The 13,986-nt window shown below is 38.9% G+C and overlaps 1 protein-coding gene across 4 annotated transcripts in view; it reads left to right on the forward strand.

The window, feature by feature from the left end:
• The window catches only part of LOC140163146 (sodium/potassium-transporting ATPase subunit beta-1-interacting protein 1-like), a 155,105-nt gene that overhangs the window by 38,598 nt on the left and 102,521 nt on the right, over positions 1-13,986 (forward strand). The gene's annotated exons all lie outside the window — the stretch shown is intronic.

A 13,986-nucleotide genomic window follows, 5' to 3' on the forward strand; every position in this document is an offset into this window, starting at 1 on the left:
TGGTGTGAAAAAAATGCTATCTTCACTAGATAGCATACTGACTGAGTGATCTCCTGACTTCAATATAGCAGGCATGAGCAAAATGCTATCTTCAGTAGATAGCATACTGACCGAGTGATCATCTGCCTTCATTATAGCAGGCATGAGCAAAATGCTATCTTCAGTAGATAGCATACTGACTGAGCGATCTCCTGCCTTAAATATAGCAGGCATGAGCAAAATGCTATCTTCAGTAGATAGCATACTGACTGAGTGATCATCTGCCTTAAATATAGCAGGCATGAGCAAAATGCTATCTTCAGTAGATAGCATACTGACTGAGTGATCATCTGCCTTCAATATAGCAGGCATGAGCAAAATGCTATCTTCAGTAGATAGCATACTGACCGAGTGATCTCCTGACTTCAATATAGCAGGCATGAGCAAAATGCTATCTTCAGTAGATAGCATACTGACCGAAAGTGATCATCTGCCTTCATTATAGCAGGCATGAGCAAAATGCTATCTTCAGTAGATAGCATACTGACTGAGCGATCTCCTGCCTTAAATATAGCAGGCATGAGCAAAATGCTATCTTCAGTAGATAGCATACTGACTGAGTGATCATCTGCCTTCAATATAGCAGGCATGAGCAAAATGCTATCTTCAGTAGATAGCATACTGACTGAGTGATCATCTGCCTTAAATATAGCAGGCATGAGCAAAATGCTATCTTCAGTAGATAGCATACTGACTGAGTGATCTCCTGCCTTAAATATAGCAGGCATGAGCAAAATGCTATCTTCAGTAGATAGCAGACTGACTGAGTGATCGCCTGCCTTAAATATAGCAGGCATGAGCAAAATGCTATCTTCAGTAGATAGCATACTGACTGAGTGATCGCCTGCCTTAAGGGGTTGTTTGGAATGACATGTATGTCAGGGGTCAAAAACAAAATTTTTACCTTTTTGACCTCAGCACATGTGTATGTATGATCTGCCATACAAAAATTAAAAACAATACCTCAAAGTATCATTTTTTAATGTTTTTGTCATAATCACGCTTTTCTACAAATTTCATCTGTTTGTACCGGGGCGTGTCTGTTGCCAGGTAGGCCTACATGACAGCATAGACACACGTTACAACCTTGAATAATAATACAGAATTGTGACCAGGCGGCGGATGACATGATCGCGCCGGCAACTCGTGAAACCGCCCGGCCGTATGGCATTTTCCATATACTCGGTTAGTTTTGTGGGGTTCATTATCGAACCCCAACGGTTTTAACTTGTATTTATATTATTTATCAACATAGGCCTATTTGTTTGTGATATTTCAAGCGTTTTAAAATTTCAAAATAATCCCATTCAATTACACTGAATTTAGGGACTGCACGTCATACACCACCTGATTGTAACGTTATATTCTTCTTAAGGGTCGGTTCATAGTGCATATTCAAGGCGAATATTCGCTTCGAATACGCTTTTAAGCGTCAAAATATATGCGGCTCGAATATAAAACTATGAACCGGAGAAAGATATATTTCTACAATTTACAGCGTTGCCCGACTGTTAACAAGTATTGCCCGTTGATCAAGGTAAGCAAAATTTAGAGAATTTCTTTAACGAAGTTAATAAAATCATAATAGGTAAACTCCATTGAACTACCGTAAAACCCCGTCTACAAGCATATAGTGTGCTTCTGATGAAAGCTACATTAATCCAGTCGCCATTATGGAGTTTGAGCAAATAAATTACGGATCCAAGCATATACAAACAAGTATTATTTTAAGACAGATCTATTGTATTGGTATATTAAAGGTCCGTAACCCGATCGACAGCATCATCCCCCCGATTTTTCATTGTTGATGAGGTTTTGGTATCACATAATAGATACTATTTTTCTCAAAATTCTCATTACTATCCTGAAATTTGACGCTCCAAGTCGATCTATTTCCGGAGAAATCATGAAACACAGCGGTTTTTACAGGCTACCAGTTGTTCGCATTTTACACGACACGGGAGTTTTGGGTAGTCATAGAATGAAATCGGAAAAGATTCGGAATACTTCACCCCAGTACCAATTAAGTCGCAAAAATACATCAAATAGGCCCCTAATGTCAAACTATAGATGGCGCTATAATGATATAAAACAAAAAACAAAAATAAAGAAATACATAAGAGGCGAAATAAATAAGGAAACATGACCTATATTGTCAAGCATGATACGAGGAATATGAAAAAAATTATGAGAGCACCTCCGCCCATTAAAAAATTAGTTAACAAATAAAACAAAGAAAAATCATAAATATGTGAAAATGTGCATCATATAGCTAAAAATAAAGAAATAATTAAGCGAAGTAAATACAGCATGGGCTATCTTGTCAAGAATGATAATGAGCGCAGTGATATGTAATGTTTTTTAAGATTAATCAGTATGAATAGAGGGTATAAAAGTGTACAGGGGCGAGCCGGTTTTCAGTGCTAAGGCGAACACTTCCTGTTTCCACCGGGACATGCGCTCGGCCGTTGTTTCAGGATGCCTGACCAGAATGCAATTCACGCGTACCAGTGTATTGGCTTGCTAATATGCTAATTATTCACATTTATGCTGAAATTGTTCCCGTTTTCTCACATAGATTGATAAAGGGGATAATATTTGACATTGTATGTAAGTTTGAAGAGAATCCATATCCTAAACCGATAGGGTTACCCCCCTTTAACGCTTGCTTCGAATTAAGCTTTTATAAAAAATACTATATATGCTTGTAGACGGGGTTTTACGGTATTGTCATGATTTAATGTCTGTATAAATGGGTCTAAATAAGAGCAGTGGCGTAACCAGTGGGGGCCGGGGGTGCAAGCTGTCCCCCGGACACAACAAACCTGGAAGGAGAGTCAAAAATTGGGAAGGGGAAAAGGGGGGAAGGAGGGAAAAAGAGGGAAGAGAAAGGGGAAGAGGGAAGGAGAAAAGGAAAAAAAAGGGAAAGAAAGAGGGAAGAAAAGGGGAAAGAAGAAAAGAAAAAGAGGGAAGAAAAGGGGAAGGGAGAAGAGAAAAGGGGAAGGGACTCAAGGGAGAAGAGAAAAGGGAAAGAAAGAGAAAAGATCTAATAGGCCTACTACTTTCATTGTGAAATTTGTACTCTGAAACACTGATATTTTCTAATATGCCAAAAACCAGGAGCTTCATGGCGCTCAGCCCCCTTGATCCCCGCCTGGACCCCTGGACCCAACCGACTCCACCCGTTTAACGCTTCGTGGCAAGCAAGCTTTCTCTCGAACATATATAATACTAAAACTTTTGATCAGAAATTGGGAAATATTTCAATCTTGCCCCCGGAAGGTAAGGTCTGGTTACGCCCCTGACCTGAATAGGAGTCAAAAAGATTTGCTTTTTGGGGCATTTACGACCTGCCTGTAACAGGCGCGGAGGTTGACCCCCATACCTTCTTGTAGGTTTCAACTGCAAAGCAAATCAAGAAATGAATGAGTCAAATCTAAATAAGTGAATAAATAAAAAATAAATAAATAAGTCAATAAATAAGTCAATAAATTCATAAATAATTAAATAAATAAATAAATAAATAAATAAATAAATAAATTAAATAATTAATTAATAATTAATTAATTAATAATTAAATAAATAAATAAGTAAATAAATAAATAAATAAATAAATAAATAAATAAATAAATAAATAAATAAATAAATAAATAAATAAATAAATATCATAAGATATGATTGAAGCGACGACAAATATGACAGCCCTCACAAGTGTTATATATGAGACCACCCACGGTGACCCACCAAATATATATCTGTCGAGTTCAACAAAATTCAACTCCCACAAATATATTTCCGGTGAACACTTTTTTCATTGGCTGATATCCACTTGAGATCGGTATCATCAAAGTAGTACTGCTCTCATTTCATGATTCATTGAGCAATCAATTTTGGCATTTGACCGAAATACGCGTCAAAAGATAAAAAGTCTCGTTCGAACTTGTGTAGGCCTACATTGCTAGGGCCTAAGTGTGTTTTAATGCCTGATTCACAAATTATAGAAATAAACAAGAATTTATTTTAAAAGAACACGCAATGATAGGATACCAACGCTCGTGGTTTTGTTGTTCTGCATAGTTTATGAAGATATTCATTGCAAAGCGCTATATATCCATTCCAACATATTACTTATTTTGCCCTCTTAATTATTAATTATAATTATGAATTTGACTGATAACAACGCATTACATCTTTATTCCGCCCAACATAACATCGTTTATTGGGGCCAAAAACGTCAAGAATTCCGCTAGTGCGGAAAAGATGACAAAAAGATATGGATTTTTTTCCCCAAAACACCAAAAGAAAAAGGTCTTTTTGGGGAAAAAATCCATATCTTCAATACGAAAGGTCAAAATTGTCAATTGATTGTCGGCTTTTCATCCCACCTACATACACTATAAGTATAATGCGGACCTATTTTCTCAAATGCGACATTTTTGGTCGTCGGCTTTTCCTCCCAGCTACATACACTTTAAGAAAATATCATTAGATTTATAATATTTACTTCGAGGACTGTTATATCAATATGTGAAAAATATCAAATTTTAATAATTTGTCATAAAATTTGTATTATATCGTGAATTTCAAAAAATGAAAATTATTTGATATCAGAAAGACATTCTTCGTATTCATAATGTAATTCGATATGTCTGATGTGCTCTCATGTCCCACAAAAATACTGTCGAAACGCTCAAAACGCTCATTCCAGATCCCTTGATTTTCATTGGGGATTTTTGAAATCATCGTTCAGTTAAGCGATATTCAGGTGACCTCGAGCCTTTCATATAAATCAATAGTATCTCGCTATCAGTTGCGCGATATTTAATCCGATTCAACTCGGCGTGTCATCATATTTTATTAGTTGCCGTATATATTTTGGCGTCACAAAAAGTATTCGACTTCGAATATTCCCCTTGAATATGCACTTTGAACCAGCCTTAACCTATCTTAGAACTGCCTATTATTTCAATTGTTATACTGTTCTGGTTGGTTTATTGCATATACTGCATAGAAATTATGCAATATGACGTCGAGCATGACAGAGTCATCTTCATTCAAATAAAATTCAGGTACCCGTAAGGTACCACGGAGCAATCATGCGATAATACAATAAAACAGATGAAAGGTATGAATGGTTGTGGAATCGAATTGCAGACCTGTCCCTCTGTCACCTTAGAACTGCATCTCGTAGGCAATGGTAGGTAATAAACCAACCGGAACCTTATAACAATTGAAATAACAGCATGTCTTGGTCTCAATTCAAGATGTGCAATTTGGACACACATGGGTGACCGGACAGCGTTAATCTGCATTTTTGGGAAATCATTTATTGGGGAGTTGTGAGTTAGTTTGCAGAGTTTTGCACGTTTTTAGACGTAACATGATGATGCATGTATGGGTGGGGGCTTGTGTTAGGATGTGGTTACCTCATCATTTCGGCTTAAAATGTTCGGAGTGATGTGTGCTTTGTGTGATAGCACCTGTGCGAAGTTGAGGACTTACATTTCAGTTATTATTAATTTTCTAATAGACAGACACGTATAGCAGAAACAGTTTCACCTTAATTTACTGGTCTTCCACATGATAGTTATTTATCTTACTATAATTCACCAGAATCTGTCTGTGTGTCTGTCTGTTTGCCTGTCCGCCTCTTTTCTCGGAGACTGGGGGTCGCGCGTTCCTCAAACTTGGTGGGTGGGTGCAGCTTGGTATGAGGAAGAACGAGTTAATATTTTTTAAGGTCAAAGGTCAAGGCCGGGGTCAAGTCCAATTGAAGTCTAATTTCAAATTGCCCCTTTGGAGCTCAAACTTGGTGGGTGTGTTGACCTTGGACTAACAAACAAAAGTTTCACAACAAAACAGGCGGCGGATGACATGATCGCGCCCGCAATTCGTGAGGGCGCCCGGCCGTATGGCATTTTCCATATACTCGGTTAGTTTTGTGGGGTTCATTATCGAACCCCAACGGTTTTAGCTTGTATTTATATTATTTATCAACATAGGCCTATTTGTTTGTGATATTTAAAGCGATTTAAAATTTCAAAATAATCCCATTCAATTACACGGTTGACGATGAAAATTTACTGAATTTAGGGACTGCATGTCATACACCACCTGCAACAAAAGTTTCCACGGTGACCTTTTCGTCAGACCTACGGTTAAGAGGTCAAAGGTCAAAAAAAGGTAGAAATTTCAAATTGCCCCTATGGAGCTCATAGGTCAAAAAAAGGTAGAAATTTCAAATTGCCCCTATGGAGCTCAAACTTGGTGGGTGGGTGGATCTTGGACTAACAAACAAAAGTTTCCACGGTGACCTTTTTGTCAAACCCAACGGGGAAGAGGTCATAGGTCAAAAAAGGTAGAAATTTCAAATTGTCTCTATGGAGCTCAAACTTGGTGGGTGTGTTGACCTTGGACTAACAAACAAAAGTTTCCACGGTGACCTTTTCAGTCAGACCTACGGTTAAGAGGTCATAGGTCAAAAAAGGTAGAAATTTCAAATTGTCTCTATGGAGCTCAAACTTGGTGGGTGTGTTGACCTTGGACTAACAAACAAAAGTTTCCACGGTGACCTTTTCAGTCAGACCTACAGTTAAGAGGTCATAGGTCAAAAAAGGTAGACATTTCAAATTGCCCCTATGGAGCTCAAATGTGGTGGGTGGGTGGACCTTGGACTAACAAACAAAAGTTCCCACGGTGACCTTTTCATCAGACCTACGGTTAAGAGGTCATAGGTCAAAAAAGGTAGACATTTCAAATTGCCTCTATGGAGCTCAAACTTGGTGGGTGAGTGGACCTTGGACTAACAAACAAAAGTTTTCACGGTGACCTTTTTGTCAGACCTAGCCAAAGGACACACCCTGATTCTGAGATCTGCGAAAGCCAATAATTATGATAGCCGAAAACCGCGAGATACGGGTAACCGCCTAGTAACAGGAATGTACAACATTTACACCATAATGTGAAATTCTTGTCAAATTTGAATCTTGAAAGATGATGAAATAATATACGTAATAACATTTAAAGCCGAAATGATGAGGTAAATGAAATAAATAAATAAAAAATAATTAATTAATTAATTAATTAATTAATTAATTAATTAATTAATTAATTAATTAATTATAAATAAATAAATAAATAAATAAATAAATAAATAAATAAATAAATAAATAAATAAATAAAAATTCATCCGTTATCCTCTATAAAAACAGCAACTTTATTTGAGTCCAATAAGGTGCCATGGGGCATGTGTAAAATTCACAAATATGTAAAAAAAAAGGTTTGGGAAATATCAACGTTAAAATTTCACGTTCAAACATCGTCACTTTATGCCTTCCAAATAATGTACATTTTCCTGATTTTTGCCCTTAACTGGTGGCATTATTTTCATAAAGTCATTGAGGTTAAATGTTTCAGTTAATTAAACATTCATGCAATATGAAGGTCTTTCTTTTTGTTCACAATTAGGATAAAACTTAATTAATATTCAAGACAGTGGTAAGTTATGGGTTACGCCGATATTCTTGAGGTCATTAGTCCAAAACCCAGTAATTTTGTTCTATACCCTAAACTTCACTAACTTATAACCTAAGCTTTAATCATAACCCCAAACCTTAACCCATGACTCTCTGAATCCTAACTCTCACTTCTAACTCCTCACCACGCAACCCTTAATACCCACACACACCCCCACCCCCCCCCCACACCTCACACACCGCGTAGCACCCACATCCACACACCCACACGCCATCGACCATGTCGACTTCAAACATATCCCCATATCCCAAAGACCTCACTCTGCTCTAACTCCTATTCTACCATATAATAACTCGTCATTAAAAAACTCAAAAAAAATTGACATGCTGCTGGAATATGATTTTTAGCTGTTGTTTTGTTGCTCCTCCTACTCGTTGGCTGATTTATGCTTCAAGTGACAGAAGTCGTGAATTATGGAGGGTTTCATTGAACTTCTACCAGCAAAATACGGAATAATACTAACACAAGACACCAATCGAGATGATGATACCAGCCATAATGGAAGGCTTGTATTTGACCTTCTTATGAATCAATTTCGTGGCGAGAAGTTGAAAAGGTAATGTATATTTCAAGAAATTTGGGTTCAAAAATTCCGTATCAGCTCGTATCATCAATTCCGTAAATATGGCGTATAGAGGCACAACTTGAAAATAAACTGAACTATTTAAACGTAAAGGACGCACTGGATACACATAAATTTGTGTTTCCTTGCTGGCGGAATAGTTGCAAAACTCTTTTTTGTCAAAAAAGTTGGACAATTTATGAATTATGATTGGCAAAATAGTGAAAGGAAATAGACTTTTCCAACCATGTAAAACTACACTGGGTTGTTGACATGGTCGACATACATTAAGGCATATGCATGCTCCTAAAGTAGGAGGTAAGTACTATAATTAATTGTTTAAAGTACTCAACATACCAGCAAAAAGTCATAGGGTCATCAGAGTACAGGGACTTTGTGAAATACTGGGTACAAAAAAAAAGTGCGTGAGCCGATATGCAACATCAAATATAAAAGCCGATTTACATAATTTCCCATGACCTTACAGAAGTGATCATGCTCAAATATAAAACTATAGAGTTTGGTCCTTGATATGCACCATCAATTGTGTACTTGTGATCAATATTGCTAGGGAAACAATCACAGCAAACATGCCAAAATCCTCCCATTTCTCCTCCATTTACAAACAAATAAACCCATCCCTTAAATATAGCAGGCATGAGCAAAATGCTATCTTCAGTAGATAACATACGGACTAAGTGATCTCCTGCCTTCAATATAGCAGGCATGAGCAAAATGCTATCTTCAGTAGATAGCATACTGACTGAGTGATCATCTGCCTTCATTATAGCAGGCATGAGCAAAATGCTATCTTCAGTAGATAGCATACTGACTGAGTGATCACCTGCCTTAAATATAGCAGGCATGAGCAAAATGCTATCTTCAGTAGATAGCATACTGACTGAGTGATCATCTGCCTTCAATATAGCAGGCAATGAGCAAAATGTTATCTTCAGTAGATAGCATACTGACTGAGTGATAACCTGCCTTAAATATAGCAGGCAATGAGCAAAATGTTATCTTCAGTAGATAGCAGACTGACTGAGTGATCACCTGCCTTCATTATAGCAGGCATGAGCAAAATGCTATCTTCAGTAGATAGCATACTGACTGAGTGATCACGTGCCTTAAATATAGCAGGCATGAGCAAAATGCTATCTTCAGTAGATAGCATACTGACGGAGTGATCACCTGCCTTCAATATAGCAGGCATGAGCAAAATGCTATCTTCAGTAGATAGCATACTGACGGAGTGATCACCTGCCTTCAATATAGCAGGCATGAGCAAAATGCTATCTTCAGTAGATAACATACTGACTGAGTGATCATCTGCCTTCAATATAGCAGGCATGAGCAAAATGCTATCTTCAGTAGATAGCAGACTGACTGAGTGATCACATGCCTTCAATATAGCAGGCATGAGCAAAATGCTATCTTCAGTAGATAGCATACTGACTGAGTGATCATCTGCCTTCATTATAGCAGGCATGAGCAAAATGCTATCTTCAGTAGATAGCATACTGACTGAGTGATCACCTGCCTTCAATATAGCAGGCATGAGCAAAATGCTATCTTCAGTAGATAGCATACTGACTGAGTGATCACCTGACTTCATTATAGCAGGCATGAGCAAAATGCTATCTTCAGTAGATAGCATACTGACTGAGTGATCACCTGCCTTCAATATAGCAGGCATGAGCAAAATGCTATCTTCAGTAGATAGCATACTGACTGAGTGATCACCTGCCTTCAATATACCAGGCATGAGCAAAATGCTATCTTCAGTAGATAACATACTGACTGAATGATCACCTGCTTTCATTATATCAGGCATGAGCAAAATGCTATCTTCAGTAGATAGCATACTGACTGTGTGATCACCTGCCTTCAATATAGCAGGCATGAGCAAAATGCTATCTTCAGTAGATAGCATACTGACTGAGTGATCTCCTGACTTCAATATAGCAGGCATGAGCAAAATGCTATCTTCAGTAGATAGCATACTGACCGAGTGATCATCTGCCTTCATTATAGCAGGCATGAGCAAAATGCTATCTTCAGTAGATAGCATACTGACTGAGCGATCTCCTGCCTTAAATATAGCAGGCATGAGCAAAATGCTATCTTCAGTAGATAACATACTGACTGAGTGATAACCTGCCTTCAATATAGCAGGCATGAGCAAAATGCTATCTTCAGTAGATAGCATACTGACTGAGTGATCACCTGCCTTCAATATAGCAGGCATGAGCAAAATGCTATCTTCAGTAGATAGCATACTGACTGTGTGATCATCTGCCTTCAATATAGCAGGCATGAGCAAAATGCTATCTTCAGTAGATAGCATACTGACTGAGTGATCACCTGCCTTCAATATAGCAGGCATGAGCAAAATGCTATCTTCAGTAGATAGCAGACTGACTGAGTGATCACCTGCCTTCAATATAGCAGGCATGAGCAAATTGTTATCTTCAGTAGATAGCATACTGACTGAGTGATCTCCTGCCTTAAATGTAGCAGGCATGAGCAAAATGCTATCTTCAGTAGATAGCAGACTGACTGAGTGATCACCTGCCTTCAATATAGCAGGCATGAGCAAATTGTTATCTTCAGTAGATAGCATACTGACTGAGTGATCACCTGCCTTAAATGTAGCAGGCATGAGCAAAATGCTATCTTCAGTAGATAGCATACTGACTGAGTGATCACCTGCCTTAAATATAGCAGGCATGAGCAAATTGTTATCTTCAGTAGATAGCATACTGACTGAGTGATCTCCTGCCTTCAATATAGCAGGCATGAGCAAAATGCTATCTTCAGTAGATAGCATACTGAGTGATCGCCTGCCTTCATTATAGCAGGCATGAGCAGAATGCTATCTTCAGTAGATAGCATACAGACTGAGTGATCACCTGCCTTCAATATAGCAGGCATGAGCAAAATGCTATCTTCAGTAGATAGCATACTGACTGAGTGATCAACTGCCTTCAATATAGCAGGCATGAGCAAAATGCTATCTTCAGTAGATAGCATACTGACTGAGTGATCTCCTGCCTTCAATATAGCCGGCATGAGCAAAATGCTATCTTCAGTAGATAGCATACTGACTGTGTGATCACCTGCCTTAAATGTAGCAGGCATGAGCAAAATGCTATCTTCAGTAGATAGCATACTGACGGAGTGATCACCTGCCTTCAATATAGCAGGCATGAGCAAAATGCTATCTTCAGTAGATAGCACACTGACTGTGTGATCACCTGCCTTCAATGTAGCAGGCATGAGCAGAATGCTATCTTCAGTAGATAGCATACAGACTGAGTGATCACCTGACTTCATTATAGCAGGCATGAGCAGAATGCTATCTTCAGTAGATAGCATACTGACGGAGTGATCACCTGCCTTCATTATAGCAGGCATGAGCAAAATGCTATCTTCAGTAGATAACATACTGACTGAGTGATCATCTGCCTTCAATATATCAGGCATGAGCAAAATGCTATCTTCAGTAGATAACACACTGACTGTGTGATCACCTGCCTTCAATATAGCAGGCATGAGCAAAATGCTATCTTCAGTAGATAGCATACTGACTGAGTGATCATCTGACTTCATTATAGCAGGCATGAGCAAAATGCTATCTTCAGTAGATAGCATACTGACTGAGTGATAACCTGCCTTCAATATAGCAGGCATGAGCAAAATGCTATCTTCAGTAGATAGCAGACTGACTGAGTGATCACCTGACTTCATTATAGCAGGCATGAGCAGAATGCTATCTTCAGTAGATAGCAGACTGACTGAGTGATCACCTGACTTCATTATAGCAGGCATGAGCAGAATGCTATCTTCAGTAGATAGCAGACTGACTGAGTGATCACCTGACTTCATTATAGCAGGCATGAGCAGAATGCTATCTTCAGTAGATAGCACACTGACTGTGTGATCACCTGCCTTCAATATAGCAGGCATGAGCAAAATGCTATCTTCAGTAGATAGCATACTGAGTGATCGCCTGCCTTCATTGTAGCAGGCATGAGCAAAATGCTATCTTCAGTAGATAGCACACTGACTGTGTGATCACCTGCCTTCAATATAGCAGGCATAAGCAAAATGCTATCTTCAGTAGATAGCATACAGACTGAGTGATCACCTGACTTCATTATAGCAGGCATGAGCAGAATGCTATCTTCAGTAGATAGCACACTGACTGTGTGATCACCTGCCTTCAATGTAGCAGGCATGAGCAGAATGCTATCTTCAGTAGATAGCATACAGACTGAGTGATCACCTGACTTCATTATAGCAGGCATGAGCAGAATGCTATCTTCAGTAGATAGCATACTGACTGAGTGATCACCTGACTTCATTATAGCAGGCATGAGCAAAATGCTATCTTCAGTAGATAGCATACTGACTGTGTGATCACCTGCCTTCATTATAGCAGGCATGAGCAAAATGCTATCTTCAGTAGATAGCATACAGACTGAGTGATCACCTGCCTTCAATATAGCAGGCATGAGCAAAATGCTATCTTCAGTAGATAGCATACTGACTGAGTGATCACCTGCCTTCAATATAGCAGGCATGAGCAGAATGCTATCTTCAGTAGATAGCATACTGACGGAGTGATCACCTGCCTTCAATATAGCAGGCATGAGCAAAATGCTATCTTCAGTAGATAACATACTGACTGAGTGATCATCTGCCTTCAATATAGCAGGCATGAGCAAAATGCTATCTTCAGTAGATAGCATACTGACTGAGTGATCATCTGACTTCATTATAGCAGGCATGAGCAGAATGCTATCTTCAGTAGATAGCAGACTGACTGAGTGATCACCTGACTTCATTATAGCAGGCATGAGCAGAATGCTATCTTCAGTAGATAGCATACTGACTGTGTGATCACCTGCCTTCAATATAGCAGGCATGAGCAAAATGCTATCTTCAGTAGATAGCATACTGACTGAGTGATCACCTGCCTTCAATATAGCAGGCATAAGCAAAATGCTATCTTCAGTAGATAGCATACAGACTGAGTGATCACCTGACTTCATTATAGCAGGCATGAGCAGAATGCTATCTTCAGTAGATAGCACACTGACTGTGTGATCACCTGCCTTCAATATAGCAGGCATGAGCAGAATGCTATCTTCAGTAGATAGCATACAGACTGAGTGATCACCTGACTTCATTATAGCAGGCATGAGCAGAATGCTATCTTCAGTAGATAGCATACTGACGGAGTGATCACCTGCCTTCATTATAGCAGGCATGAGCAGAATGCTATCTTCAGTAGATAGCAGACTGACTGAGTGATCATCTGCCTTCATTATAGCAGGCATGAGCAAAATGCTATCTTCAGTAGATAGCATACAGACTGAGTGATCATCTGCCTTCAATATAGCAGGCATGAGCAGAATGCTATCTTCAGTAGATAGCATACTGACGGAGTGATCACCTGCCTTCAATATAGCAGGCATGAGCAAAATGCTATCTTCAGTAGATAACATACTGACTGAGTGATCATCTGCCTTCAATATAGCAGGCATGAGCAAAATGCTATCTTCAGTAGATAGCATACTGACTGAGTGATCATCTGACTTCATTATAGCAGGCATGAGCAAAATGCTATCTTCAGTAGATAGCATACTGACGAAGTGATCACCTGCCTTCATTATAGCAGGCATGAGCAGAATGCTATCTTCAGTAGATAGCAGACTGACTGAGTGATCACCTGACTTCATTATAGCAGGCATGAGCAGAATGCTATCTTCAGTAGATAGCACACTGACTGTGTGATCACCTGCCTTCAATATAGCAGGCATGAGCAAAATGCTATCTTCAGT

The sequence above is a fragment of the Amphiura filiformis genome, chromosome 10 (genome assembly GCF_039555335.1).
Source record: "Amphiura filiformis chromosome 10, Afil_fr2py, whole genome shotgun sequence".
In the NCBI taxonomy this organism is placed as follows: Eukaryota; Metazoa; Echinodermata; class Ophiuroidea; order Amphilepidida; family Amphiuridae; genus Amphiura; species Amphiura filiformis.